The following is a 26,906-nucleotide window of genomic DNA, read 5'->3' on the forward strand; positions in this document are numbered from 1 at the left end:
ACACACACACACACACATATATATATATATATATATGTATGTATGTATACTATATATATACTGTATATAAATATATTTATATATACATATATATATTTTATGTATATATTATATATTATATATAATATATATATGTATATATTATATATAATATATATATGTATATCATATATATAATATATATATATATATATATAATGTATACTATATACTGTATATATATATATATACAGTATATACTGTGTATATATATTTATATATATATACAAATATATTTATGTATATATTATAATATATACATATAATATAGATATATATTTATTTTATATATTATATATACGTTATATAATATATATATATATATATATATATATATATATATATATATATATATATATATATATATATATATATGCAGATGTACCATACGGAAAATATGAATCACAGGGTAGAGCCAACACTTAGCGGTACAAATTTAAATTCGTATGCGATGGTGACAGCACAAATGAACAAACAGACGGCTGAAAAAATAAGCCAAGTAAAATAACATAGGTAGGAAAGTGAGCAGTACACTCAGCGTCTGAACTGAAGTGCTCCATTTGCAATGGAATGCTTCAGGTATGCTGAAGTAGTATTATGTAGTGTGCAAGGAACCTAAAATATAAATACTTTCTTTGAAGATGAATTAATTGTTTTCGTCAATAAAATTCACTATGGAAATGGAAAATGATGGTAGCCTACCTTTTTTGGATTGTCTAATAAAAAAAAAAAGTATGGGTTTACGTATAGTGTGCACAGAAAACCTACCAATATTTCTGCTTATGCGCATTTGCAATTCTATTCTAGCCAAAGCAGTCGGGTACAGAAATCAGTCTTCACGTAACCCTCATTATAGTGACGATGAAATAAGTAAGATTACGAGTACAGGCAAAAAAATTAAAATATCCCGATTCTGTGTTAGATACCGCATTAACAGTTCAAAATGGGCTTTTATGACAACAACAAAGGCACTTATAACACAGAAAACCTGCCTGCCCGCCCTACAATATACTAATAATTTAAAAGATATTCCCAATCTCCTTAAAACTGTGGAGTTAATGTAGCAGTTGAGAAAAATAAAACAATGAAACAAGCGCCTGAACAGAACTCTTCCAACAATAATAAAGAATGTGTATGCCTAATCCTTGAGTCATGTGGAAAAATTAAAGTATACCTTAGTTTAACCAGACCACTGAGCTGATTAATAGCTCTCCTTGGGCTGGCCCGAAAGATTAGACTTATTTTACGTGGCTAAGAACCAATTGATTACCTAGCAACGGGACCTACTGCTTACTGTGGAATCCGAACTATATTAGAGCGAGAAATGAATTTCTATCACCAGAAATAAATTCCTCTAATTCTTTATTGGCCGGCCGGAGACTCGAACTCGGGCCTAGCAGAGTTCTAGCCGACAACCCTACCGACTCCTCCAACGAGGAACTGAGGTCAATGGTAAAGAGGATTGAATAACAAAAAAAAAATGATAAGACATGCACAGGGAAACAGAGCAATTTTCTTTGATGTTAGCGAAAAAAAACCATGCCATTAATTGGACGGGGATAAAAATGATGGTTTATTAAAATATACTTGAAGGAAATATTATGGAATTAAGTTTTATAGAAGGAGGCTTTTGTAAGAATGTGAAAATCAGCCAAGGAATGTGTAAACTCAATCCATTTATTTCAAAAGAAATGTATTAATTGTATAGATTTTATGGAAGACAATATGTTTGTTGTGCTGCCACCCTAGCATGTATATTATCAATTTCCACCACTATATACATATACATACATATATATATATATATATATATATATATATATATATATATATATATATATATATAAATTATATATTAGGTCTCTTGAAGATCTCTCAAAAAACCAACGACGAAAAAGGTTAGGATTTATACCCCGTGTTTCTATCTTTCCCTGTGAGACATCTGTATAAATGTGTAACACATTCGGGCGAATTAAATCATTTACTTATTGAGTACAAGTGGATAAGTCGGTGTCAACTCTGTATCAAACCCAAAAGGCACAGGTTCGAATCATCGTCAAGTCAGAAAGCATTAATCATACATTAATCCCCTTTCCGGTAAGTTATTCAAAAAGAATTGTTTCTGGCTTAATAATCAGTGTGAATTAAGTAACAATATTAATAATATATTATATATATATATATATATATATATATATATATATATATATATATATATATATATATATATATGTGTGTGTGTGTGTGTGTGTGTGTGTATATATATATATATATATATATATATATATATATATATATATGTATATATATATGTATATATATATATATGTGTGTATGTTATATATATATAAATATATATATATATATATATATATATATATATATATATATATATATATATACACATGAGTCTATCGGTCGAGAAACACATAAGCGCCATCCTGGGCCAATGTGTTTTTTAATCTAATTTATTATATTTTAAAAATGGCACTTGGCATGTTTCTCGACTGAAAAGCTCATATATATAACGGGAAAGCCCGAAGACTTGGTAAAATTGCAGACATTATTATTTCTTAGAATGTAACAAAGGCACAGCCGAGCTTTCGGGAATACATGACTTTTCCCATTATCAGGGTCACTGATCTATAGAGTGACATAAAAGTCAAAGGGAAACAGTAAGAAAACTATGCTGACTGGCTGGATCTAAAAGTATCAAAACAGTTATAATTGACAACACTTTAAAATACATAATAATATAAAGTAAAAAAGGAATATAAAAACCTAAGTTAACTGCAAATCAAAACTGACAAAAGAGCAATGGCTAAGTAACGAGAAATTACGTATTAAACTTTCCTGTTCCTCCTTACATTGAAGTTTTCTAGAAAAGAAAACATAACCATATATACACACACACACACACACACATATATATATATATATATATATATATATATATATACATATATATATACACATACACACACAATATATATATATATATATATATATATATATGTGTATATATATACAGTATATGCATATAAATCTCAAACCAAGAACGAGTTTGCAATGAATGAGAAGGGATATGGGCAACTGAAAAGGCAACTAGTTTCTTGTAAGGCCAAGTGTCAAGCAGGATCACAACCAGTGAGGGGAGCCGACAGCTACAAATAAAATAATGAAATCTGACCTCCAACAGGCTAGGGTACCAGGTTCTCTAGCAATATCACAGCTACGATTTGTCTGGAAGACCAACTTTCAGTGCAATGCATCCGCTGCAATGGGAGGCGTAGACTGCCCCGTCAAATTTCATTTGTTAACGACCTTCGCACCAAATCGAATCAGCAACTACGGAAATGTCAAATCCTGCTTGGACCCTACTCTCCATCATGCTATGCACTGTGTAAACAGCAAAGGAAATGTGTAAGGTGTAAGGTTTGCCATGACTAAATAAAACTTACGGTTTAAACACCTTTTTGACAACAAGTAAATCAGAACTCAGTGGAATAAGGCCACTGGAGGTACTGAATGTTTTTGTATTAATTTCTAAAATATGCAATTTATGACACAATAGCGGAGGATTAATCAAAGACGTATAAGCGTAAAAGAAGAGTTAGAATAGATCTCACTTTATCCATGAAATATGTACGATGGAAGAATGATGGTAACATAAAAAAAAATGAAAGAAATTGAGTGAGATGTTGATGAGAAAACGGATCTCAGAATAAAAAACACACAAGAAGAGATACTGTCTGAATTCCGGGTCTGGGTCTGGGTTTGAGTATTTTGAAAATCTGTTGAAAATAAAAGAGGTCAAGCTGAATAACGTCCGAGTTGAAGATTCTTGTGCATGGCCGAAAATGCTCATGGAAGAGTGCAATTCAGAAGCTTGAGATTGGAAAGAAAAGCCAGTTGTGAGATGCTGACGCACAGTCGAGATCATGTGACCGAGAGGCTGGCCAGGAAACGTAAGGGAAGTCTGGATGAGGGAAAAGTTCCAAAGGAAAGCAACAGAGGAATAACTGTCACTTCTTCATACAATTAAACTTGATATTAAACCAGGCAAATTAAGACAAAATGACATAAGGAATGAAAGGGGAAGAACAATGTGGTTTGATCAGAAAGAGGGAGTTTGTATGAAGTGTTTGTTATGACACAATTATGCACAAAGTTTGCAAGTGAAGAGACCTAGAAAAAGCTTATCATATAAAATATTCACAGAGGCGATGCGGAGGTTGCTGTGGATGTATCGTACAGATGATAAGTTGTTGCGAGTGATTTATTTGTGTTTATGGTCAGAGCAAAAGATATCTTAGGATATACAGGCTAGACGGGGAAGTGGTAAGATTAGAGTTAAATCTTGAGCTGAAACATGTGTTTGTATGTCTCCTTGGCTGTTTTATGACTTTATTGATGTACTGATACAAGACGCCGAGTAGGTGTAAAGTTGTGGTATAGGAAAACGATCCTTGAATGGAGTGTGTGAATGGCTAATTTTTTCAGGTCATACTTCACTGATTGGGGATAGTAGAGAAAACTGCAGACACAGGGAACGAGTTTGAAACTGACTGGAAAAAGAGGAGGCTGCGAGTAAATCCGTAAATCTGCGTAAGAGAAGGTTATAATGGTAAATGGAAACAGAAAGACAGAGTAAAGAATGTGGATATGGACTGAGAAAGAATAGAAAAGGTCATTCTTATGAGTATTTTTCAATAAATACATTGTTGATGCTAACCTGAGAGATGAGGTGTCAAAGAATAGATGAAGCAATAAAGTTAACATGTTCTGAGAAAAAGACAGCTACGAGATTCGGAGTATCTATGAAAAATAAGGGAGGAAAGCTTGAAGAAACTGATGAGCTAATTCTTCTTTAGGAGTGAAGTGGAGATGTTAAGAATGTGCATGAAGAAAAGAAAAAGTCGAGGCTACTGAGCATAATTGTTTCCGTAGCATATGAGGTTTAAGAAATAAAGGAGTGACAGTGTGGCGAAACACAGAAACACTGGTAAAAGAGTTTGCAATGGTTCAACAAAGTATCAATGGGTTCTGAGATGTTTTTGTCGTGTGGAAAGAATGGGGGGCGATAAGTTGGTGAAAAAAAGTAAAATTCTGAAGGCCTAGAAAGTACTAGACAGATGGAGCAACAGGACTGAAAAGGAAGGGTTTTAATATCCACGAAGAGCAAGAAAGTTAAAAAAAAAAAACAGGTAATGGAGCGTGTGATTGTAAAGGGGAGAAGGTATTTGACAAGCTGCTGATGAGTCTTTTGTGTAATGGGCACATGCAGAAACCAATGGTTACAGAATGGATGTGGGACGTTTTATTTTGGAGCCATCTATTGTTAGGGTGAAATATAAATCAGTGCAAACCTAGATATATACAGTACATACAATATATACACACATATATATATATATATATGTATGTATGTGTATATATATATATATATATATATATATATATATATATATATATGTATCATGTATATATATATATATATATATATATATATATATATATATATATATATATATATATATATATATATATATATATAAATACAAGTTTTTGCCACATATAAATACAAAGTTTTAATATCTTATCCAATATCCGCAATATTGCGAAGGGAGCTAAAAAAAAAATTAGGCCATTAATTTAACTAGGGATTCCTTTAGCGTTAATGAAGAGTCTAGTAAAAAGTTAGTAGGGAGTGTTGCAGCAGAGGCTCTGTCTCGGATAAAAAGAGTGAACCACATCAGGAAATGATTGTAGTTTGGCTAGCGGGTTTTTGGAGGAGATTTCACAAACACTTCAGAAGCTTATACATGTGACAGTATGAACAGAATACAGGGATAAATATATGAACTATAGTCTCCGAGTTCCTCATTACGGTCACTCAACTAAAAGAAGGCAAAATCTTACGAAGACTTCGAACATTGTTAGTATTCCAACACTACTATCTATTCCAAGCAAAGCTACATCACTGGGCAAGTTCCACCCCAAAGATAAAACCTGCTTCCATGCTCCGAAATGAACCCTACCAAGAGCGCCATAACACTCCTGTGAATGAAAAGATCAGCCCCGAAGATAAGGCTGCAATAACTGGCTCCAGAATGAAGCGAAACCACGAGGCAACTTCATCACGAGAGCGATGATGACGGTGCCATAACAGATGATATCAAGGCAACACAGCCAGGTTAATGCACGAAAAAGTTAAGCCGATTATAGTAGCGGCTTATCGAAACCATGAAAGAGTAAACAAGCTGTATTTGCCTTGGGAATATGTACATAGAGCATTACAGCATTACGGCATTATCTCATTATATTTGGGGCTTGGCACATGGGTTAATTATAACAAGAAAAACAGTAGTTGTTTGTGCACAGCGCCACGGAAGATTCACACACGCGTGCGCACTCACACCACACACACACACACACACACACACACATATATATATATATATATATATATATATATATATATATAAAATGCATACATGTATAAACATTTAACCTTTTCCCTAATAAGGGGTGATACCAGAGGAAAGAAAAGGCAATGATCACTGCCCCATTCACGTTGAAAGTACTGACTGGATCACAAATGAATCCCACGTGCAGAAAACTTCCACAGCACTAACTTCTTCATAAACCAGACAGAAGTCTCACCAACAGAATGCCTAAAACCCCCTACACGCACACACACACAATGCCGTTTATCTCCATGTTGCATGTACTCTTTATCTTTCTCTCCCACTGGATTTTGAGGCCACTCCTCTCCAATACCTCTCGCAGTTCATCTATCAATCTCCCTCCAGATCTCTGTCTCCTCCTCCCTCTCAACACTTTCGAAATGTATAACCTTTTCGAACACTCATCTTCCTCCCTTCTTTTCACATGACTCAATCCTCTCGACAAGCAAACCTTTCATGGCTACAAGAAAAATAAACCCTCTAAGTAAGGCAGGGCTTTTCCCACGTACAAGAAAAAAAACTGTATTAGAGAAGTGACACAAAAAAAAAACGTTGAAAAAATTGTTTAAAAAGTGACCTACCAAACATACTCCAACAGAACTAAAGACGAAGACTACTCTCCAAGAGCTGGAGAGATGGATTGCAAGAGGAGTAAACTTTAAGGAGAATCAAGGTTAGTTTAGAGGGGAAAATTATATATATATATACATATACATACATATATATATATATATATATATATATATATATATATATATATATATATATATATATAATATATATACTCATTTATACAGGGAAACTGAATGGCTAAGTGGGAATAATGGCTGCTGAATGAGGCAGACGAGGAAATAACACTTGGTACGATTTTCAACTGAGAGAACTGGTCTTCAAAAATTACTGAAATCAATCGAACAATTAATAGATATACATATATATTGACGAGAGCATATTGTCAAGAAGTTAGTGTTATAAAAGTGTATGATTTTTCGCATTTAAGGGAATGTCCAAATTGCGAACGCCTTAGGCTCAGTGTAAAACGAGACGGAAATCTTGCACCACATTCTCTCACTTTCCTCGTGGCCATAGAATCTGGTTAATTTAATATGGCGTATTAATTGCTGTATTTAATCAAATGGGATATCTGGCAATCTGAAAAAGCAATTCTTTCTGTGAACCCGAAGTTGAGGTTTGTATCAAAGCATGCTTTAAATTACACACTAGCAATCAATGAACAAATATTATATATTAAGTGGTACATACCATAAATACCCATTTGCAAACTTTGGAATGAATCGTTTAGATTACTTTTAGTTATAGATTATTTGTTTCGGATATGGAGAGAACCATTTAATGGCTCTCTCCTGTAAAGAGTACCATGCAATGCCAATTTTTTATTACCTAAAATAATAAAATCCGAGTGGATCTTGTTTGCCCTTCCGCGGGTGACAGTAGGGGAGACGTGACACTGCCACCCACCCCCTGCAAACAGGTTTGTACGCCCCGGGTGGGGGCGGAGTAGGTAGGGGAACGGGAGGGTAGGGGAGACATCCACCCTCCTCCTGCAAACCTGTCTGTCCGCCCCTGGTTGGGGCGGGGTGGGTAGGGGAGGTAGCAGCGCCAAGTTTCACGCGCGCGCCAACAAGCTCGTGTGATAATACTTTTCCTCCATTTCACCGAACCAGAAAAACTACATTTATCACAACACTAACTCTAATTTTCCCTTAAATATATTGTGTTTGTTATTTCACTTGCAGTTTTTAGACTGCAATTTTTAAACTGCCAAACGAAACGTACACTCATTTACTTTACTTACGACAAAATCTCTAAAGTTAAATTCTGTACGATACATTGAAGTAAATCATTGATTCTGCCTCTTATACCAGAATACTAAAATAAGTAGGAGGAGAAGTGATATTGAAGTGACCGACAGCTCTTCGGGAAGTGCCGCCTGTAATATCCGCAATTATTTTTTTTACTAATTGGTACAAAGCAGACAGCCAACCATTAACTCTTAATCAATTAGAGTTAAAAGAGAAAAGAAAAATAATAACAATATATCTCCAGGAACTCTTTTATAATAATCTGAAACAGACCTATGGACACAGAGGAAGTCCTGGAATTTAGAAAACACCTGGAACATTAATTTACACTTCCTTTAGATTTCCTGTGAAATCATCAGTGAATCTAGTCTATCCCACAATCCGATATTCAAGCTCACTTCCAAAATACGTACAGCAGCAAGGCATTATTTGCCGTCCAAAGTAAGAAAATGTAAATGCACCACAAAGGAACATGAAATAGAAGGTGAATATGTATCGACAGGCTGAGTGTCTGAAGTTGAAACAGAGAAGGGACGGGCTCGAAAACGTCAATTAACGAAAATCCATCGAAGAGCCTGAAGGGCCTGCCGAGGAGAGTACTCGCCAATTACAAAGCAAATATTATGACGCGGACACTAAGCTCAAACTACGACTCATATTTTTCGAACCATTTTTGGAACTGGGGTTCAGTCCTCTCAGAATTACAACCTCCTCCCTTCTGGGAACCATACTCATTACTTGCTTGCTTGCTTGTTTTCTTTCTTCTTCCTTCCTTGTCTTTTTCTTGTTTCTTTCGGAGCTGGATTAGATAAAGGCATTAGGTTTTCTGCCCCACTGGCCTTTGATCTTAAAAAAAAAACGCCCAAGAACGATAATAGTCACAATACCATCAGTATTAATAATAATAATAATAATAATAATAATAATAATAATAATAATAATAATAATAGTTTAGGAACAACTTCGCTTGTTTTGAGGCCTTTTATGTTTAGTTGGTTGGAGTGCTACATCAACGCGTCAGATCGAAAGGGGAACCGAACAAGTTCCCGAAAGCTACAGTATCTGCACTGCTTTATCTTTAAATATATGTACATATACATAACTGTAGAGTTGATTCTCCAATAATAATAATAATCCTGAAAATAAAAACCTGCTAAAGCCCAAGCAACATCTGAAGCACCGCGAGCTGTAACAATTCCGGGTTAGGACACTTCTTTGAAGTTTTAATTTCCTTTACACATGACGACTTCCACGCCGGCTAACGAAGTTGTGCTAAGCACATTACCTTCACAGAGGCTCTCGGGAAAATGAGCTGCATAACCTGACAATTCTCCAGGGGTCGTCGAGGAAAGATAAGTTACTCCTAGCTTCTATTACTTGTCAAAATGAAAGTATTCTACGCATAACGCAGATTCCAAAAAAAATTCGTACTCTAAGGTATAACTAGCCTACAAGACGAAATACTTTCACTAGAAGTCAAATAAAACTTGCATAATAATGATATTGGATGATGTACAAAAAAAGTAACGATTCATGTAAAATAAAAGACAGCAGCAACTTGTTTCAGTTATAAATCACTGAATGTTTTTCGGAATACGAAGAAACGAGCACTGCGATATTTTATTCATAAAAAAAATCAGTGAGCATATTAAGGTAAGAGAGGGAGAGAGAGAATATTTATCTACAATCGTAACAACGCAAATGAAAAGAAAGATCCAACTAAACGCAAACTACAATTCGCTTAATCTGTCAAACTTCCACTTGATGCAGTCTTGACATGGAGAGAAGGAAAATAGTGCACTGCAAAACATTACTTCTCTCTCTCTCTCTCTCTCTCTCTCTCTCTCTCTCTCTCTCTCTCTCTCTCTCTCTCTCTGCCTTTGCTTCCTGCGTGTGTGTTTTTATATACCAGTAGGGTGCTTATTTGTCAGAAGGGTATGTATCCTACCCTTACATAAGTTATATATACAGTATATATATATATATATATATATATATATATATATATAACTTGCGTAAAGGGTAGGATATTTTGACAAATAACACCTATTGGTATATAAAACCACACAGGAAAAGGCTAGAAAGCTAAATAAGGTGAACTTTCCCTAATTATCCAGAGTAACAGATGATGGTGGTTCTCATTAGACTAAGTTCACATCAACAAAAAACATCTTGAGAACCAGTTAAAAATCCAGGTGTAGCTTTTAATCAAGCTATTAACCCAGAATGTTTCTTCTGGCACTCCTTTGTAGGCCCTTAATAGAGAAACCGTTTAAAATTTTGGCATTTCCACCACAACAAAATTTTACTTGACATATTACTTTATTATTCAGTTCTAATTTCCACTGAAAATGACTAATGTACGCCATTTGGTTTGGGGTTATCTCATTTCACATTGTGACACCGGTTCTAAGTTTTCTTTTAAAACCAGCAATTTACTTAAGGTGGGAGTGTTAACAAATGAAATTTGCCCACTGAAATCATCGCATATTCATACAGGAATAAGCAAAACCACAAAAAATCTTCTCTAATACCTTCCTTATCTCAGCCTACATCTCTGAAAGAACTCTCACTTACAGAAACCAGCCAATTAAATCCAGGGAACTTTCATTTGGGAGAGGTTTCAACACTTCACCCATGCATACCAACCTATATTTAGAAGTGATATAACGGTTAGCGGTTGTGAATACAAACCCCTCAAGCTTTTGCAATAGAAGCTAAAAATTAGGAGAGAAAAAGAAAGGAAATATGAGCAAACGTCATGTCCAATACTAAGTTCCAACTACACCATCCAAGCTTCTGATCTAGACGCGAAAAGAAAGTGCGAGGATCGTCATGAGAAGATCTACAGGCCTGCCAGAGACCCTTGGACAAAATCTCATGTTTTCCAAGAAAAATAAAACTTCCTCATGACCATCGATCGCCTTACGTGACAACGCTTTAACGCTTCGCCTCGCCGGACTTTGATAACGAGGAAGGAGGAATTCCGGCGAATCGAGCAACAGTCGAAGACGTGGAGAGAGAGAGAGAGAGAGAGAGAGAGAGAGAGAAGAAGAAAAAGAAGAGTGGACAGACCAGGGAGAACGAGTTATGCTAATGACGACACTTCTTCTCGCTTGCATCGCTTACATTCACAAACCGGATTAAAACGGACGAAATCAGACGTCCACTGATTAAATTCAATTCTGGAAGAATGCAGGAATCTCACCCAAAACACAAGCGGGTGGGAGTTGCTTCATTTTCTGTTTAATAAGAGTCTGTATTTATGGATGCTTATGATGCATATCGAACAGAATAGAATATAGAATTCAGGCCTAAGGCCAACCGCTGAGACTTATGAGGTCATTCAGCGCTGAAAGGGAAATTGACAGTAAGAAGGTTTAAAAGGTGTAGCAGAAGGAAAATCTCGCTGCTATACTATTAAAAAATTGTTAGAGGGGGTGGAAAGTCAGATGGAAGAAAGAGAATATGAACGGAGGTACAGTAAAAAGGATGGAAAGAGGTTGCAACTAGGGCCGAAGGGACGCTGCAAAGACCCTTAAGTAATGCCTACAGTGCACCACGTGAGGTGCGCTGACGGCACTACCCCCCTAAGGGGATGATGCAAACCTGATTGAATGCCAAGCTCGAAAAGCATTTCCCGTACACAGCCACGTGGTGTGTGTGTGTGTGTGTACGTACACTCTCGTCTTGTGATTCACGCAATGAAACTTATGAAAAAAGCACAATAACACTTTCTCGTACTTGTGAAATACCAGTTAATAATTTTATCATGTTAAAAAATTAATTGAAATACATGTTTCCCTAATTATTCAACGAATCTGGTGTGGTTGCGAATATACAGTTTTTTCTTAAAACATCTTTTATATCTGTGCACAATTTTTTTTTTGAGACATTGTTTTCCATTAACCTCAAACTTTGGAATTCTCTTACTGCTTCCGTTTTCTCTTTCCTGTAACTTTTTCCCATTTTAACGAGATGATTGCACGTTCCTTACGCTGCCAGGATTTTGCCCTTTCCGTGACCTCATCTATTCTGATTTGCCTTCAGAATTGGACCAGGGAATAGCATCAAGTTGGCCCTTCCGTTGGCCTTCGCATGTGAAATAAAATTGCATAAATGTTTCATTAACAAATAAAAGCAGATAAACAACGCCCCCTACATATAAGGAAGAAGAAGAAGAACGCGTCAGAAACAGCCTAAGGAGCCGTGTAAGCGAGGTCCCGTGAAATAATGCGGCGCTCATAAACGCACAACCAAAACAAGGGTTTGAAACATCACTTGCGTCGTGTAACGAGTAGCGTATCAAGTGTTAGCCATAGACGTCAAGTCTGAGCCTTATGGTAAAGGATGGTACTCGGTGTTTCGCTTGAAAACATCCCTCGGCTACTGTGTGCGCGTTTTAGATTTCAAAGTGCGCGATGAAAGGGCCTCGTCTTGGTTTCATCACGTTTGATAAAAAAAAAGAGCAGTAAATAGATAAGGGAATGCAGGATCTATAAGCGCTGAATCAACAAGGATAGACACTGACACTCGCGGTTTTATGGGAATTTAGTTTCTATAAAAAGCAATCCTGCACTTCTTTGGACGAATTGCCAGTTTTACCCTTCAAAAATATTTCATAATTGACCTATTTAAGAGATGGTGAACTAGACCTCAAGTCGAGGTATACAGCTATAATAATAAAAAAAAAAACCTACTTTTGAGGAGGAAAGGTTCAAGAGTGCAGTGACAGAAGATTGTGGAAAATTCGTCTTGGTCTTCTAGTGTTGCCTATTTAGAAATTCAACCTTCAAAATGATCGAAGTCAAAGCCCGGAAAAAATAATAATAATACGAATACGAATATGAGCGATGATAATGCTATTATTACACTTACTCGTAGTAGTGAGTTGCAATATGTTATATAATAAGGTACACAGTCCTTTTTTTTAATCATGGAAGTAATAACAGCAGTAACGCACTTTCATCTAACGGCCATTTAGAACTTTCAAAAAAAAAAAAATTATTAAGAAGCCAACTGTATATCAAAATGACACATAAGAGTTAAAAGCTAAAATGATGGTGGGACCCAAGAATGTAAAGAACAAATCTTTGCACGCGTTTGGGTGAAAACTCGTAGAAAACAGAGCCACAATCACTAAGGCGGTACTTTTTGATGCGGTAACTCACTGGCTACAATTTCAACGTCGACGCTGCAACTGCATTCTAAAGCACACAGCACGAGGCTACTAATTAGAGTGAAACAGGCGGTTCTTTCTCCTCATCAGCTGCCTTGGCAGCCATTTAACAATGAAAGTTCTGCGAGTATTTCATTTTCCTTCGCAGTCACATTCCGAATTTATTCAGGTAATCTTACCTGATGACTAACGATAAACAGCTGCTTTAACCTACGGGTGAATAGTGATGCAGTAAAGGGAGTAATGTTAGATTTCATATTTACCTAAAATAAAAAAAAGGGGGAACTATGAATGTCCGCAAAACGGAAACAATGCTAACATATAATAAAGCTTTTGGTAACTAATTTATGAAGGCTAATATTATGACTTATCTACAAGTATCTTTGTACTGACCATGAATAAGAAAGTATAATTTTATGAATGTATTAGGGTATACACTAACATAACATATATTGTTATACCACTGAAAAAGACAGAGGATTTCCTTGCGTCCAGATGTTACTAAAGCCAACTTTTTTTTCTTTTACCTTCCCTCCCATCCTTTTCATTTATTTCATGTAACTAAACAATCAGAGTGAAAAAAAATGTAAGATACAGCATTAAGGAAAACAGTAAGGAATCGTGTTTACGCCTCTTCACAACAACAGGTACCGTCTTATAAATAATCACAATGGCCGTAAAATACATAAATATGAAAAAACAGGAGGGGAAAATATGAAAACCCCCAGGAATGGCTAAGAGGCAAGAATAACTATGACTTGCATATTAATCTGGACTCTTCTACTGAACATTTAACAAAATATATCTACACAACGCGAACGAGAGCCAGTGATAGCCAATCCAGGCAAAAAAGTAAGAACTCCCAGTGGAACTCCCAGTGGTAGCCAGTCCAGGCAAAAAAGTAAGAACTCCCAGTGGTAGCCAGTCCAGGCAAAAAGTCAGAGCTCTCAGTTGTAGCCAATCCACGAAAAAATCAGGACTCCCAGTGGTAGCCAATCCAGGCAAAAAGTCAGAACTCCCAATGGTAGCCAGTCCAGGTAAAAAGTCAGAACTCGCAATGGTAGCCAGTCCATGCTAAAAGTAAGAACTCCCAGTGGTAGCCACTCCAGGCAAAAAGTAAGAACTCCCAGTGGTAGCCAGTCCAGGCAAAAAAGTAAGAACTCCCAATGATAGCCAGTCCAGGCAAAAAGTAAGAACTCCCAGTGGTAGCCACTCCAGGTAAAAAGCAAGAACTCCCAGTGGTGGCCAGTCCAGGCAAAAAGTAAGACTCCCAGTGGTAGCCAGCCCAGGCAAAAAGTAAAAACTCTCAGTGGTAGCCAGTCCAGACAAAAAGTAAGAACTCCCAGTGGTAGCCAGTCCAGGCAAAAAGTCAGAACTCCCAATGGTAGCCAGTCCAGACAAAAAGTCAGAGTTCCTAGTGGTAGCCAGCCCAGGCAAAAAGTAAGAACTCCCAATGGTAGCCAGTCCAGGCAAAAAGTCAGAACTCCCAATGGTAGCCAGTCCAGGCAAAAAGTAAGAACTTCCAGTGGTAGCCAGTCCAGGCACAGAGTCAGAACTCCAAGTGGTAGCCAGTCAAGGCAAAAAAGTAAGAAGTCCCAGAGGTAGCCAGTCCAGGTAAAAAGTAAGAACTCCCAGGTGGCCCAGCCAGTCAGGGAAAAGCAAGAAGTCCCAGTGGTAGCCAGTCCAGATAAAAAGTAAGAACTCCCAGTGGTAGCCAGTCCTGGCAAAAAGTAAGAACTCCCAGTAGTAGCCAATCCAGGCAAAAAAGTAAGAACTCCCAATGATAGCCAGTCCAGGCAAAAAGTAAGAACTCCCAGTGGTAGCCAGTCAAGGCAAAAAGCAAGAAGTCCCACTGGCAGCCAGTCCAGGCAAAAAGTAAGAACTATCAGTGGTGGCCAGTCCAGGCAAAAAGTAAGAACTCCCAATGATAGCCAGTCCAGGCAAAAAGTAAGAACTCCCAGTGGTAGCCACTCCAGGTAAAAAGCAAAACTCCCAGTGGTGGCCAGTCCAGGCAAAGTAAGAACTCCCCAGTGGTAGCCAGCCCAGGCAAAGTAAAAACTCTCAGTGGTAGCCAGGTCCAGACAAAAGTAAGAACTCCCCAGTGGTGGCCAGTCCAGGCAAAAGTCAGAACTTCAGTGGTAGCCAGTCCAGACAAAGTCAGGTTCTAGTGGTAGCCAGTCCAGGCAAAAGTAAGAACTCCCAATGGTAGCCAGTCCAGGCAAAAAAGTCAGAACTCCCCAATGGTAGCTGATCCAGGCAAAAATAAGAACTTCAGTGGAAGCCAGTCCAGGGCTGTGAGTCAGAACTCCAAGTGGTAGCCAGTCAAGGCAAAAAAGTAAGAAGTCCCAGAGGTAGCCAGTCCAGGTAAAAAGTAAGAACTCCCAGTGGTAGCCAGTCAAGGGAAAAAGCAAGAAGTCCCAGTGGTAGCCAGTCCAGATAAAAAGTAAGAACTCCCAGTGGTAGCCAGTCCTGGCAAAAAGTAAGAACTCCCAGTGGTAGCCAATCCAGGCAAAAAAAGTAAGAACTCCCAATGATAGCCAGTCCAGGCAAAAAGTAAGAACTCCCAGTGGTAGCCAGTCCAAACAAAAAGTAAGAACTCCCAGTGGTAGCCAGTCCAGGCAAAAAGTAAGAACTCCCAGTGGTAGCCGGTCCAGGCAAAAAGTAAGAACTCCCAGTGTAGCCAATCCAGGCAAAAAGTAAGAACTCCCAGTGGTAGCCAGTCCAGGCAAAAAGTAAGAACTCCCAGTGGTAGCCAATCCAGGCAAAAAGTAAGAACTCCCAGTGGTAGCCAGTCCAGACAAAAAGTAAGAACTCCCAGTGGTAGCCAGTCCAGGCAAAAAGTAAGAACTCCCAGTGGTAGCCAGCCCAGGCAAAAAAAGTAAGAACCCTCACTGGTAGCCAGTCCACACAAAAAGTAAGAATTCCCAGTGGTAGTTACAGTAGTCCAGGCAAAAAGTAAGAATTCGCAAGTCAGATTGGTGGATAAATGTTAAGGTCTAAGATGTTTACAATTGTATACAGTTATGTTTGATGATAACAAGTGGAACAGTGTTCATAAAAGTACAGCGCCTAAAGGGATACTGATGGTATATTTTCGCCCCCCCCAAAAAAATTATGTTATGAAAGGTGATCCAGCGACCACTACAGTAAATTATCCTCGAGAGGAGGATTTTACGTTTCCAAGTGGACGAAACTTTTTCAAATGTATGCCTTTTGCAAGTCACAGTATTGCAAACTATACGGGATGAATAAAACATAAACAAAAATTAAAGGAAAGTACTGAACAACAACGTTGATGAATCACCTGCTACCGTAAAGAAACTCGGTTTCACCCTACTGTGCAATGTATCTTGAGCTTCATTTCAGCCAGCTACGTCCTTCAGATTTCCCTCACCAACTTGCTGTAATCAGAGATAATTACCTCCATAAATTATGAATACCAAGAAATGTCCAGGTGACAAAAGATGGCCCTGGCCCCCTAGTATCAGGGCAATGAGGGAGAAGACAAAGACCCTTTGTAGTGGAACGCTCACACAAAGGAACAAGCGACTGCCGAGTGAGAGACCCTAATGAAGTTACTTGGTGGAATAGCGGTATGCGTCGAAAACGATAAGTAAAAAATGCGCCGAAGTTTCTTCGGCGCAATCGAGTTCTGTACAGCGTATAATGGTGTATGAAACTCTCAGCCACGAACAGGCAGCGCTCGGTTGCTCCCCAGATGCGGTCAAGAGAAGATGCGTCAGCAGCTGGCACCTCTCTAGCACTGCCAGACGCACGATCATGGCTAACTTTAACCTTAAAGAAAATAAAAGCTATCGAGGTTACAGGGCTACAATTTGGTATGTTTAATGATTGGAGGGTGGATTATCAACACACCAATATGGAGAACTGTAGGGCTCAGTAGTTTTTAAGATCTGAGGGCGGACAGAAGAAGGGCGGACGGACAGACAAATAGCCATCTCGTAGTTTTCTTCTACAGAAAACTAAAAATGGTTTGCCCGAAGGATCTGAAACATTTCATCATGATGCCATCGGCAAAAATACGTCAGGGAATGAGAAAAGAATTACTTGTGCATTCTATTTCAGTTTAAAATCGTCGCAATATTCAGTGGGCATTTATTTTTGTAAAAAACGGCAAAAATAGGCATTCGCTGATGCTCAATAATTCGGCTCCGCTTTTTTATTTCCTTCCCGTTCTTTTTCTCTGACATTCAGTCAACTGCAAAACGCGCTTACATGCTTCGTGGGCCTTGTTGTATTAGCTAAACTTTGGACTTCATCACAAAAAAATGGTGTTCTATTATTGGTGAAATGTTAATTCTTCAGAACTGAACATTTACCTGCAAAAAGCTTAAACGTTGACCATTACAAATTGTTACCAGAAGATTTTAAATTAATTCTGTGGATTCTTGAAGCAACGCTTTTCTTAACATTACCATTATCTGACAAAATATCTACATTTTCAGCTCTCTGGAGCACACCTACTTTTCCTCTGTTAGAATAAAAACATTTCATTTCAGGTTCAGGCAGAGCTTGGACTTTGTCAGACATTATGCTAAAGACAGTGAAGCATAACATAAGGTTTGCTGCATAAATTCAAATATTTTGCTGTTATGGTTTTCATGATGAATATAGAAATGGCTACCCATTTTTGGGTTTTCCTTGAGTGATCAAAAACCTGCCACTAAATGATTCACGAGGCACAGAGAAAGGTAGACAGATCCATAATATCCATGCAAGCAAGTGAATGATAAGAAGGAACCTATTATAGATATTAAACATAAAAGCTTAGTTTTCAGGCTACAGTTCATATGAAATATACACACGCCATTATGAAAAAAAAAAAAAGTTTATTCACGATTCTGTTTGTTGCACGTTTCCAACCAAACTCACACCCAAGACGAGATTAGGTCATACGGAGAAACATACCCATTCCGAGTTCTCTTTCCTCCATATCTCAAAGGGATCAAAACGACGTCAGTCATTTTCACCTGATTATTTCTGCGCAGTTAATTTCTCGCTTTCATCTGTGTGATCGTTCTTATGATATACGCAAAGCTTTATGTGATGCGCTGATAGGAAGTGGCTCTTCACGAAGATAAAAATAATGGATACATCCTGTCAACACTTAACAATGATTTTAGTCATTCATGGGTTCACCTCAAAGACAGATCTTGTCAGTAAATGATTTCAGATTGAGAAGTTTTCTTTTACAGACTTTCTTAATATATATATATATATATATATATATATATATATATATATATATATATATATATATATATATATATATATAATATATATATATATATATATGTATGTATGTATATGAACAAAATTACAGCTACGAAGGAAAAAGTGAAACAATTGAGACCTAAGTACTTTCGTCTCATTACCATGTCTTATCATAAAGACATGGTCACAACAACTGGTGACCCTGTCTTGGTAGAAAAGACAACACACAAGCATCTCAATTATTACACTTTTCGCTTCATGAATATACGTTGCTGCATATCATCATGGTTTTACCTTTTCGTGACTTAAAATCAAGTATATGTATATATATATATATATATATATATATATATATATAAAAATATATATATATATACAGTATATATACACATATATATACATATATACATATATATACAGTATATATATATATATATATATATATATATATATATATATATATATATATATATATATATATTATAGTCTGTAGCTCATCTGTATCCTTTTGTATAAATATATTATATATAAATATACTTATATATATATATATATATATATATATGTATATATATATATATATGATACTTTCAACCCAAAGGCTGTGAGGACTATAAAATATATATGATATCAATAACCACATCGGGTGATGTGTACAGTACACCTCTACACTGCTCAAAACATTCAATACGAAGATGCCAACAATTGCAGATGATTTTACGCTTCAGGAAGTCCAACGTATCCAACGATTTTTGTGACCCAAGAGAATTTCTCGTCACTCAGGTAATAAACCCTGTCGCTCACAGCCATCGTTTGACTGAGCAATGCACTCTGCTGAGTAACACTCTTATTCAAGACATGCGTTCGTAATTTCAAACAAGTAAAAAATGCGTCGAAGAAACGAGTTTTCCGTACAGCGTATAATCAAGGCCACCGAAAATAGATCTATCTTTCGGTGGTCTCGGTAGAATGCTGTAAGAGCCGCGGTCCATGGAACTTTCAGCCACGGCCCGGTGGTGGCCTGTCCTATAGCGTTGCCAGACGCACTATTATGGCTAACTTTAACCTTAAATCAAATAAAAACTACTGAGGCTAGAGGGCTGCAATCTATGTTTGATGATTAGAGGGTGGATGATCAACATTACCAATTTGAAGCCCTCTAGCCTCAGTAGTTCTTAAGATATGAGGGCGGACAGAAAAGTGCAGACGGACAGACAAAAAGCCATCTCAATAGTTTTCTGTCACAGAAAACTAAAATGAAGAATCTGGACACTATCTCACAAAAATCTAGTTTTTTTTTTTTTTTTTGGTGGGGGGGTTGGTTAACAACGTAACAAACGTGATTCAGGACATCACAAGGAATATCACTTTAATTCATATTCCCACCGGTTTCATACACCTCAATGATAACATCAGAAAGAAGACCAGAAATGTGAACATGATAAAGAATATGACGAAAATTCATAACTTCATTGTTATTGCGCAGGCAATCAAGGGAGCTCCGAATCTCAGGCGGAAGGAGAGAAAAGTTTCAGAGAAGGAATGAGCAAATCCCTCAAGATACAGAACTTGTGCCGCAGGCTTGGATGGTTCGGCACAGTCCCAGTAAACATGTCGCCTGAAATCAAGTTTTACCTCTGAACTAGCCCTGAATCTCTTTCCTGGGAAGAGACGACCATTTCGAGGAAAGGAAAGCGACGCTCGAGGCTTTTTTTCGCCAAAAATTGAAACATCTTTCCATCTATTATTTTTCTTTTCAACAAATGGCTTCTAATGCGGTCAACCGAAAATACACGAGGGCAATGCGGCATCCAGGAATCAATTTCATAAACTGATCCAAAGTAAAACAGTGGAATTGAAGCAAAACCTCGCCACTATAACCAGCACGGTAATTATCTCCTCACACTGAGACAGGAAAGAGGGAGAAGGAATGTGCCTTCTGTCAAATCAATGATTAATAAACAAGAATACAATTAGGTCCCGTACGAAAATAAGAAAGAATAAAGAAAAGAAGTGAGCATTACGATAATAATTATAACCGAAATCTTTTCAAAAATATCCACCACATAAAACGTACAAAGGAATAAGGGAGGAGAATAGAAAAAGAGAAGAGTCGTAAGAAGCGGTAAAAAAATAAAAAAAAAAATACAAATAAGAAAAAAAAGCCTTGCAGCGACTAAGACAGGACCCAATAGTTTACCTTTCACCTCCACGTGAGGTTAATAGAGGTCAACAGCAACGTCCGAAAGCAGCAACATTTTAGCATGACAATGGCAAGCACTGAATTAATTGAGAACAGCAAGCAAAAAAAAAAAAAAAAAAAAGGTAAGAGGAGTGCTCTGAAATGGCATAACAATAATTTACTAAGCAAAGAACGATTTTTGGCAACAACTTAGATCTCAGTCGGAGCATCGAGTACAATTAAATGATCTTGTCTTTCGTCGAATTGAGATTATAAAAAAACACTAGCACAAGCATACATGAAAATACAAGCCCTAAAATTTCATTATCTTCATACAAGTTAATTTCAAGTGACGTGTAATTTAATAAATATCAAGTCATCTTTGGAATGAGCCATTATGCCTCAAGCTTGTTTTAATAAAAGTAAAGGATTATTATTACTATTATTATCAATATAAAATCTTCTAATCACCGATAACTTAGTGAAGTATTACGGCAAAAAAAAAAAAAGGTGAGTTTCTTTTAGCCGGAGTCAGGACCGAACTCACACATGACGAGGATGAACTCGCCTGCAAGCCGCTAGCCCGAGGCTTCTTTAAAGTCCATGATAGCCTTATCTCGCCGGGGAGAAATATGTGAATTAAATTCATTGGATAGGCGATAAAAAAAAAGAGAAAGAAAAAAAGGAACCTGCGCTCAATAAAAACGTTACGTTAGAGCCGCTTTTCGAGCGTAAAATAGAGGCGGTATCTTGCAGGTGCCGGACCTGTCTCATGAATCTCGAATCATGACAGCATGAGTCTTGATGAGACGATGATTAGGATGAGGAAGACCCCCCCCCCACCTCTCCCCATACCCCCGGGGGTGCTTGGATCATGCAAGAGGCGTGTACAGAATACGTAATGGACATGGATCCAACGGCGAATTAATTTATTTTGATTACAGCTCTAAAGAGTTGGGAAAAATACAGAATTACAAGACAGATTCGATTACTTATGAGGAGGGCAGGATGCACTGAGCGATGAGAATTCGAACAAGAATAATATCAAAGGTATTAAAACCCTCCCTCGAGGATAAGAATCTGCAATAACTTTTTCGATTACTAAAACAAAGACTTGCCTGAAGTGAAAAACACAAAAAGCAATATTTAATAGACTCCGATCCCAGGTAATGCAAATACAGAGTCAAAATATTCAGCTATTCACAATTCAGTCATACATCAGGTACGGTAAGTTTGGATACGGCAAAAAAAGTGTCTTAAACATATTCCATCGCATATACTTAACAATCGAGTTGAACAATGCATCTCATTTGCACATGGATGTACCTCGGTGTATGCACATATAAAATACCTATAAACACAACTGCAGTTAAATAAATTTCAATATATAATCTATATATAATATTTATATACTTTATATATATAAAACATTACATATATATATAAATATAAATATAAAGCATATATAAACATTATATATATACACACATATGTATGCATATATAGTCTCAATATCAACAGTATCTTGCCATAACCCGGCTAACTCTCTACATTCCTTTCGTCCGTTTATTAGAAGTTCCAAGATTCTCTTCCTTTTGGTTTTGTTCCACTTTCCCTTGAAAAACTTCCTTCGACTACCTGTCATCTTCATGCCCAACTCAATTCAACTTAAGAACGGACTGAACTTCACTTCTGTGAATTTACTTCAAAGTCATAGTTCAAGTGCCTTTAATTTCCTCATGGCCTTTCTGCTCTGAAATCCAGGACTGTTACGTCAGTCATACTTCAAATCAGTGCAGTGTTGCGACCACTTTCTTAAATTTCTGTTACCGAATCTCCAGTTCTCGGTAATACCGCCATTTTTTTCATTATTGCAATTGATTCACACTTTCAATTAATCAAAAACTTACGATAAAACTTGGACTTTCTCAGAATTGTGATATCTACAGTTTCTTTCCTTAAGCACATTGAATTTTGTTTCTTTTTGTAAAATCTTCGCGATATATATGTTACCCAACTGCTAGGAGCCATTATTGGTTGAATGACTATGAAATTTAGGTCTTGAAGACCAAGCGCCGGAACCCATCAGGATTATTCAGCGCCGTAATGAAGGTAAAATATATGAGAGGGGGATATACTGAAATGATCAAGAAGAACTTGAGTGAGCGGATGTACATTCAACAAGAGGCCGTCATCTTCGAATGTCAGAAATTGCTGTCTGTACGTGACTGTCATGTTGGCTGTGAATTCTCAAAGTTGAAAAACTGAACTGGAAAAAATGCTTCGACATAAAATGAAACTCGTGGCCAACAACAGAATCCCGCCTTCACAGAAAGGTATCACATCAATATTTTAAATGCTTTACCAGACTTCATCTTGTAACAAGTATCGTAAGGAAATGGTTCACAGGAAAACACTACTCAGAGTTTCTAAATGACACTATTTTTCTTTTAAAATTAATGATCGCTTCCACCAGAACAGTCGAACTGCATCAGTATTTGAAAATTATTTTATTAATTTATTTTAATTTGGCAGATCAGGTTTTTATATCTTTTGCCAATTAATGATCGCTTCAACCAGAACAGTCGAACTGCATCAGTATTTGAAAATTATTTTATTAATTTATTTTAATTTGGCAGATCAGGTTTTTATATCTTTTGCCCTTTGTCAAGAACGTGAAACATTATCACTTTAATAACAGGAAAATTTATTATTCCTCAATAAATTCTAAGAAACACTGATTTTATAATACATATAACATGTACATCACCTTTTACCTAGATTTCTAGGATAAAAAATATTATTAATTACAATTTCTTCTCAACAATTTGAATGAAATATCCAGTTCAAATCGACAGAGAAACTTACACCCATATCTACTTTTCAAACAAGAGAGAGAGAGAGAGAGAGAGAGAGAGAGAGAGAGAGAGAGAGAGAGAGAGAGAGAGAGAGAGAGAGAGAGAGAGAGCATGACTAAAGAAAACATGTGTTAAATTTCATGGCAGCTACCTACCTACCTTTACAATTTAGGGCGATTATTTTTAATTCGGAAGAGATTTACAAGACTAAAGTCTATTTCATTCCTCTCTCTCATAAGCAGACGGTTCAGTGACCTTTGTTCCAGTGAAAATATACTTGGATAATCATAATAAACTTCCAAAGCTTCCTGCAAACGGACATATCATCGTTTCCAAACATTTTCGCGCTAAAATTTTCTTCTATTTTAAATGCGACAGGCAGATGACATACACGTAATTACTATGATACCAAAAAAAAAGTTATTCTGACTCTAAACCTTGTTCGTTAACACTGGGCAAAAGTACCAAGAAATGTGAGTTAATATGCTTGAACACTGAATCATAACTGAAATACCACAGCAAAAGGTGCAAGGGGAGAAAAAAAAATTCTTTGCTGAAAGAAGTTCGGCAGTACCTACTGTAGAGCAACGGGGCTCCCAAAACGAAAGAAGCAACTAAGGGAGGAGGAGACCCGGGGTTAGCGGATACGGTTCACCGACCAAGTTAATTCTTCCTCTGGCCTGGAGGTCTCCGATCACCGCTTGACAGAACCAAGCAAATCGTATCCAGGGGTGAACTTGGATCAGGAACAGAGAATGAGAGGTGAAATGTTCCGTAAGCCTCCATAACATAAAGTAAGGTAAAGTAAATATAGTCTCTATTTTACCATCTAATGAAACAGCAAATTCATATACATAAATGTATATGAATACCTGGTCACACACATTAGGAATATATATATTATATATACATATATATACATATATATACATATATACATACGTGTGAATACATAATATGATCGCGCGTTTCAGTGCGTGCAGCTGCATACAAACTATAGATCTGACTGTGCTCAACTACTGCGTGCGATTTTTAAGTGTATATAAAATACGAGTAACCCCTTCGGTGTTCATTTTGTAAACCCACTTTGTTTAGAACTTGAAATGATAACATGAGGTCGCATACACCGATGACATATTAACGAGGTGCAGAAGGAGCAAAACTTTCCACGCGAGACGATTTGTCACTCTCAAATGATGGAATATGACAGATCTCCCAAACCTCCTAAGTGACCTTTGCTTACTCGTCGTCGAATTCTTATAACGGCCACTGTGAGGAAACTTAGAGAATAAAAGTTTAAAGCCTCTAATATGATACTGATATTTATGGCGAATTATGTCACGTCATTCGGGTAAAAAAAAAAAAATTATTCAGTAAGTGCAAAAGACTCCCGCATGCTAATGATTTGAAAATGATCCTCTCAACATCATCGTCATCATCATCATCATCATCATCACCACCACCACCACCACCACTATCTTCACCATCACATCATCACCATCATCATCGCCTTCAAAGCCACACGGAGCAAGTGGCCTTTGAAAAATTCCTTCACTCAAGTTTCTTCCTGCGCTTTCACTTCCACAAATCTCCACTCATGGTCAAGCTTCGTATCTCATTGTCCTACTTGCGTTGCTGATGAGTATACCCACCAATTGGCATTTCACACAGGGCCACATAAAAATATCTGTAACAATTAAGAAGGAAGCAGGAAATAAACGCGCAAAAATAAACCATAAGTTATTCAGACAAACAGGATACGATAGCAGGAACCGTATTATGCAGAATTTGCTGTTATCCTTCAGTCCAGTATTAATTTACGATCGCGATATCGAGGTAAATGTCTCAAAATGATGCGAATTTGATTAATTTTAATGCGAACAAATAAGGTGTATTTACGAAGGAAAGAGGATGCCGCATGCAATAAATTTGCATTCGCACGAAAATGCTTTACCTTTCTACGCATCAAATGCAAGATTTCAAACTCTTTCCATTACGACCACTGTTGCTTCTGCACCCACAGCGTCATCAACAACGCTATTGCTGTACTAGTAATTCCATAATAAAGGTAAACAACAAGATTCCGAGATATATTATACAAACCATTTCTGCAGCGACAGCATATAACTGAATTTTTAAAAATTAAGGTATCTCTTTGCGTACTTTGGAGGAAATAATGGCTTCCAAATAAACACAAATATCAATACGGTCCGCAATGAAAACCCCGCAATGTTCGGGAAAGAGTCCTGACAAGCGTAAAAACGCGTACTACCTCTGCACAAAACTAAAGGGAATCAATAAAAAGGGAATACATCCTCTTTAATCAGATGAGGAAAAATGGTTGCGAAAACAGCGACTTAGATGCACTCGCTAACACATTCGTTCGACAGAGCCATACATTTCGTAACTCGTTACATAATTAAGTATCCTCTAAAATCCATCTTGCACAGACATATCCTTCAAGTAATGTTTCGGGAAATCCTTGTTTCAGGAAGATGTCAACAAGTCATTTTTTTTATGGGGTGCCACACACGTACGATTTTTAAAAAACAGATCCATGTCATTTTTGAAGACTCGGTCAAGTAATGCCGTAAAAAAAACAAGGTCTGGAGTGATTTCCTGAAGACCAAAAGAAACCATGACATTGAGAAACATAGGCTACAGACAGTGACGACCGCAGAAGAGCCAGATACATAATAGTTTGGGAGAACGTTATGACCAGCCATCGTCGCAGTTTAAATGCCTGGTACTCAAGGGAGGCTCTCTCTCTCTACACATTAACATGAATCTAGGATGGAAGCTGAAAACGCTTTATCGCCACTAATAACAATCACATCTTCTAGTTATCTCGGAGAATAAAAATCTCAAACTGTTGAATTTTACAAAACTACAAGTAAAATGCCTATTTTTGCGAATAATAACAGGACAATTATCATCAACTACTCAAATAATGCTTAAAAACCACATAAATTTTAATGGACGAAACATAGAAGTTAGAAATAAAAATCAAGTCGTCGCCACCTAGGGATACAAAAGGAAAATATCAGTCACAAAGAAAGACGCGGTCAGAACTACCCGGTTATTTGCAAACTGGCGACCAATTATGATCTGAAATGGGAT

At 37.1% G+C, this 26,906-nt stretch overlaps 1 protein-coding gene and 1 long non-coding RNA gene across 2 annotated transcripts in view; one reads left to right on the top strand and one right to left on the bottom strand.

The window, feature by feature from the left end:
- LOC136852284 (uncharacterized) overlaps positions 1-26,906 on the top strand; it is a 249,767-nt gene that overhangs the window by 93,702 nt on the left and 129,159 nt on the right. The window lies entirely within an intron of this gene.
- Positions 1-26,906, bottom strand: part of LOC136852283 (netrin-1-like) — a 117,007-nt gene that overhangs the window by 89,845 nt on the left and 256 nt on the right. The window lies entirely within an intron of this gene.

This window comes from Macrobrachium rosenbergii, chromosome 25 (genome assembly GCF_040412425.1).
Source record: "Macrobrachium rosenbergii isolate ZJJX-2024 chromosome 25, ASM4041242v1, whole genome shotgun sequence".
NCBI classification, from domain to species: Eukaryota; Metazoa; Arthropoda; class Malacostraca; order Decapoda; family Palaemonidae; genus Macrobrachium; species Macrobrachium rosenbergii.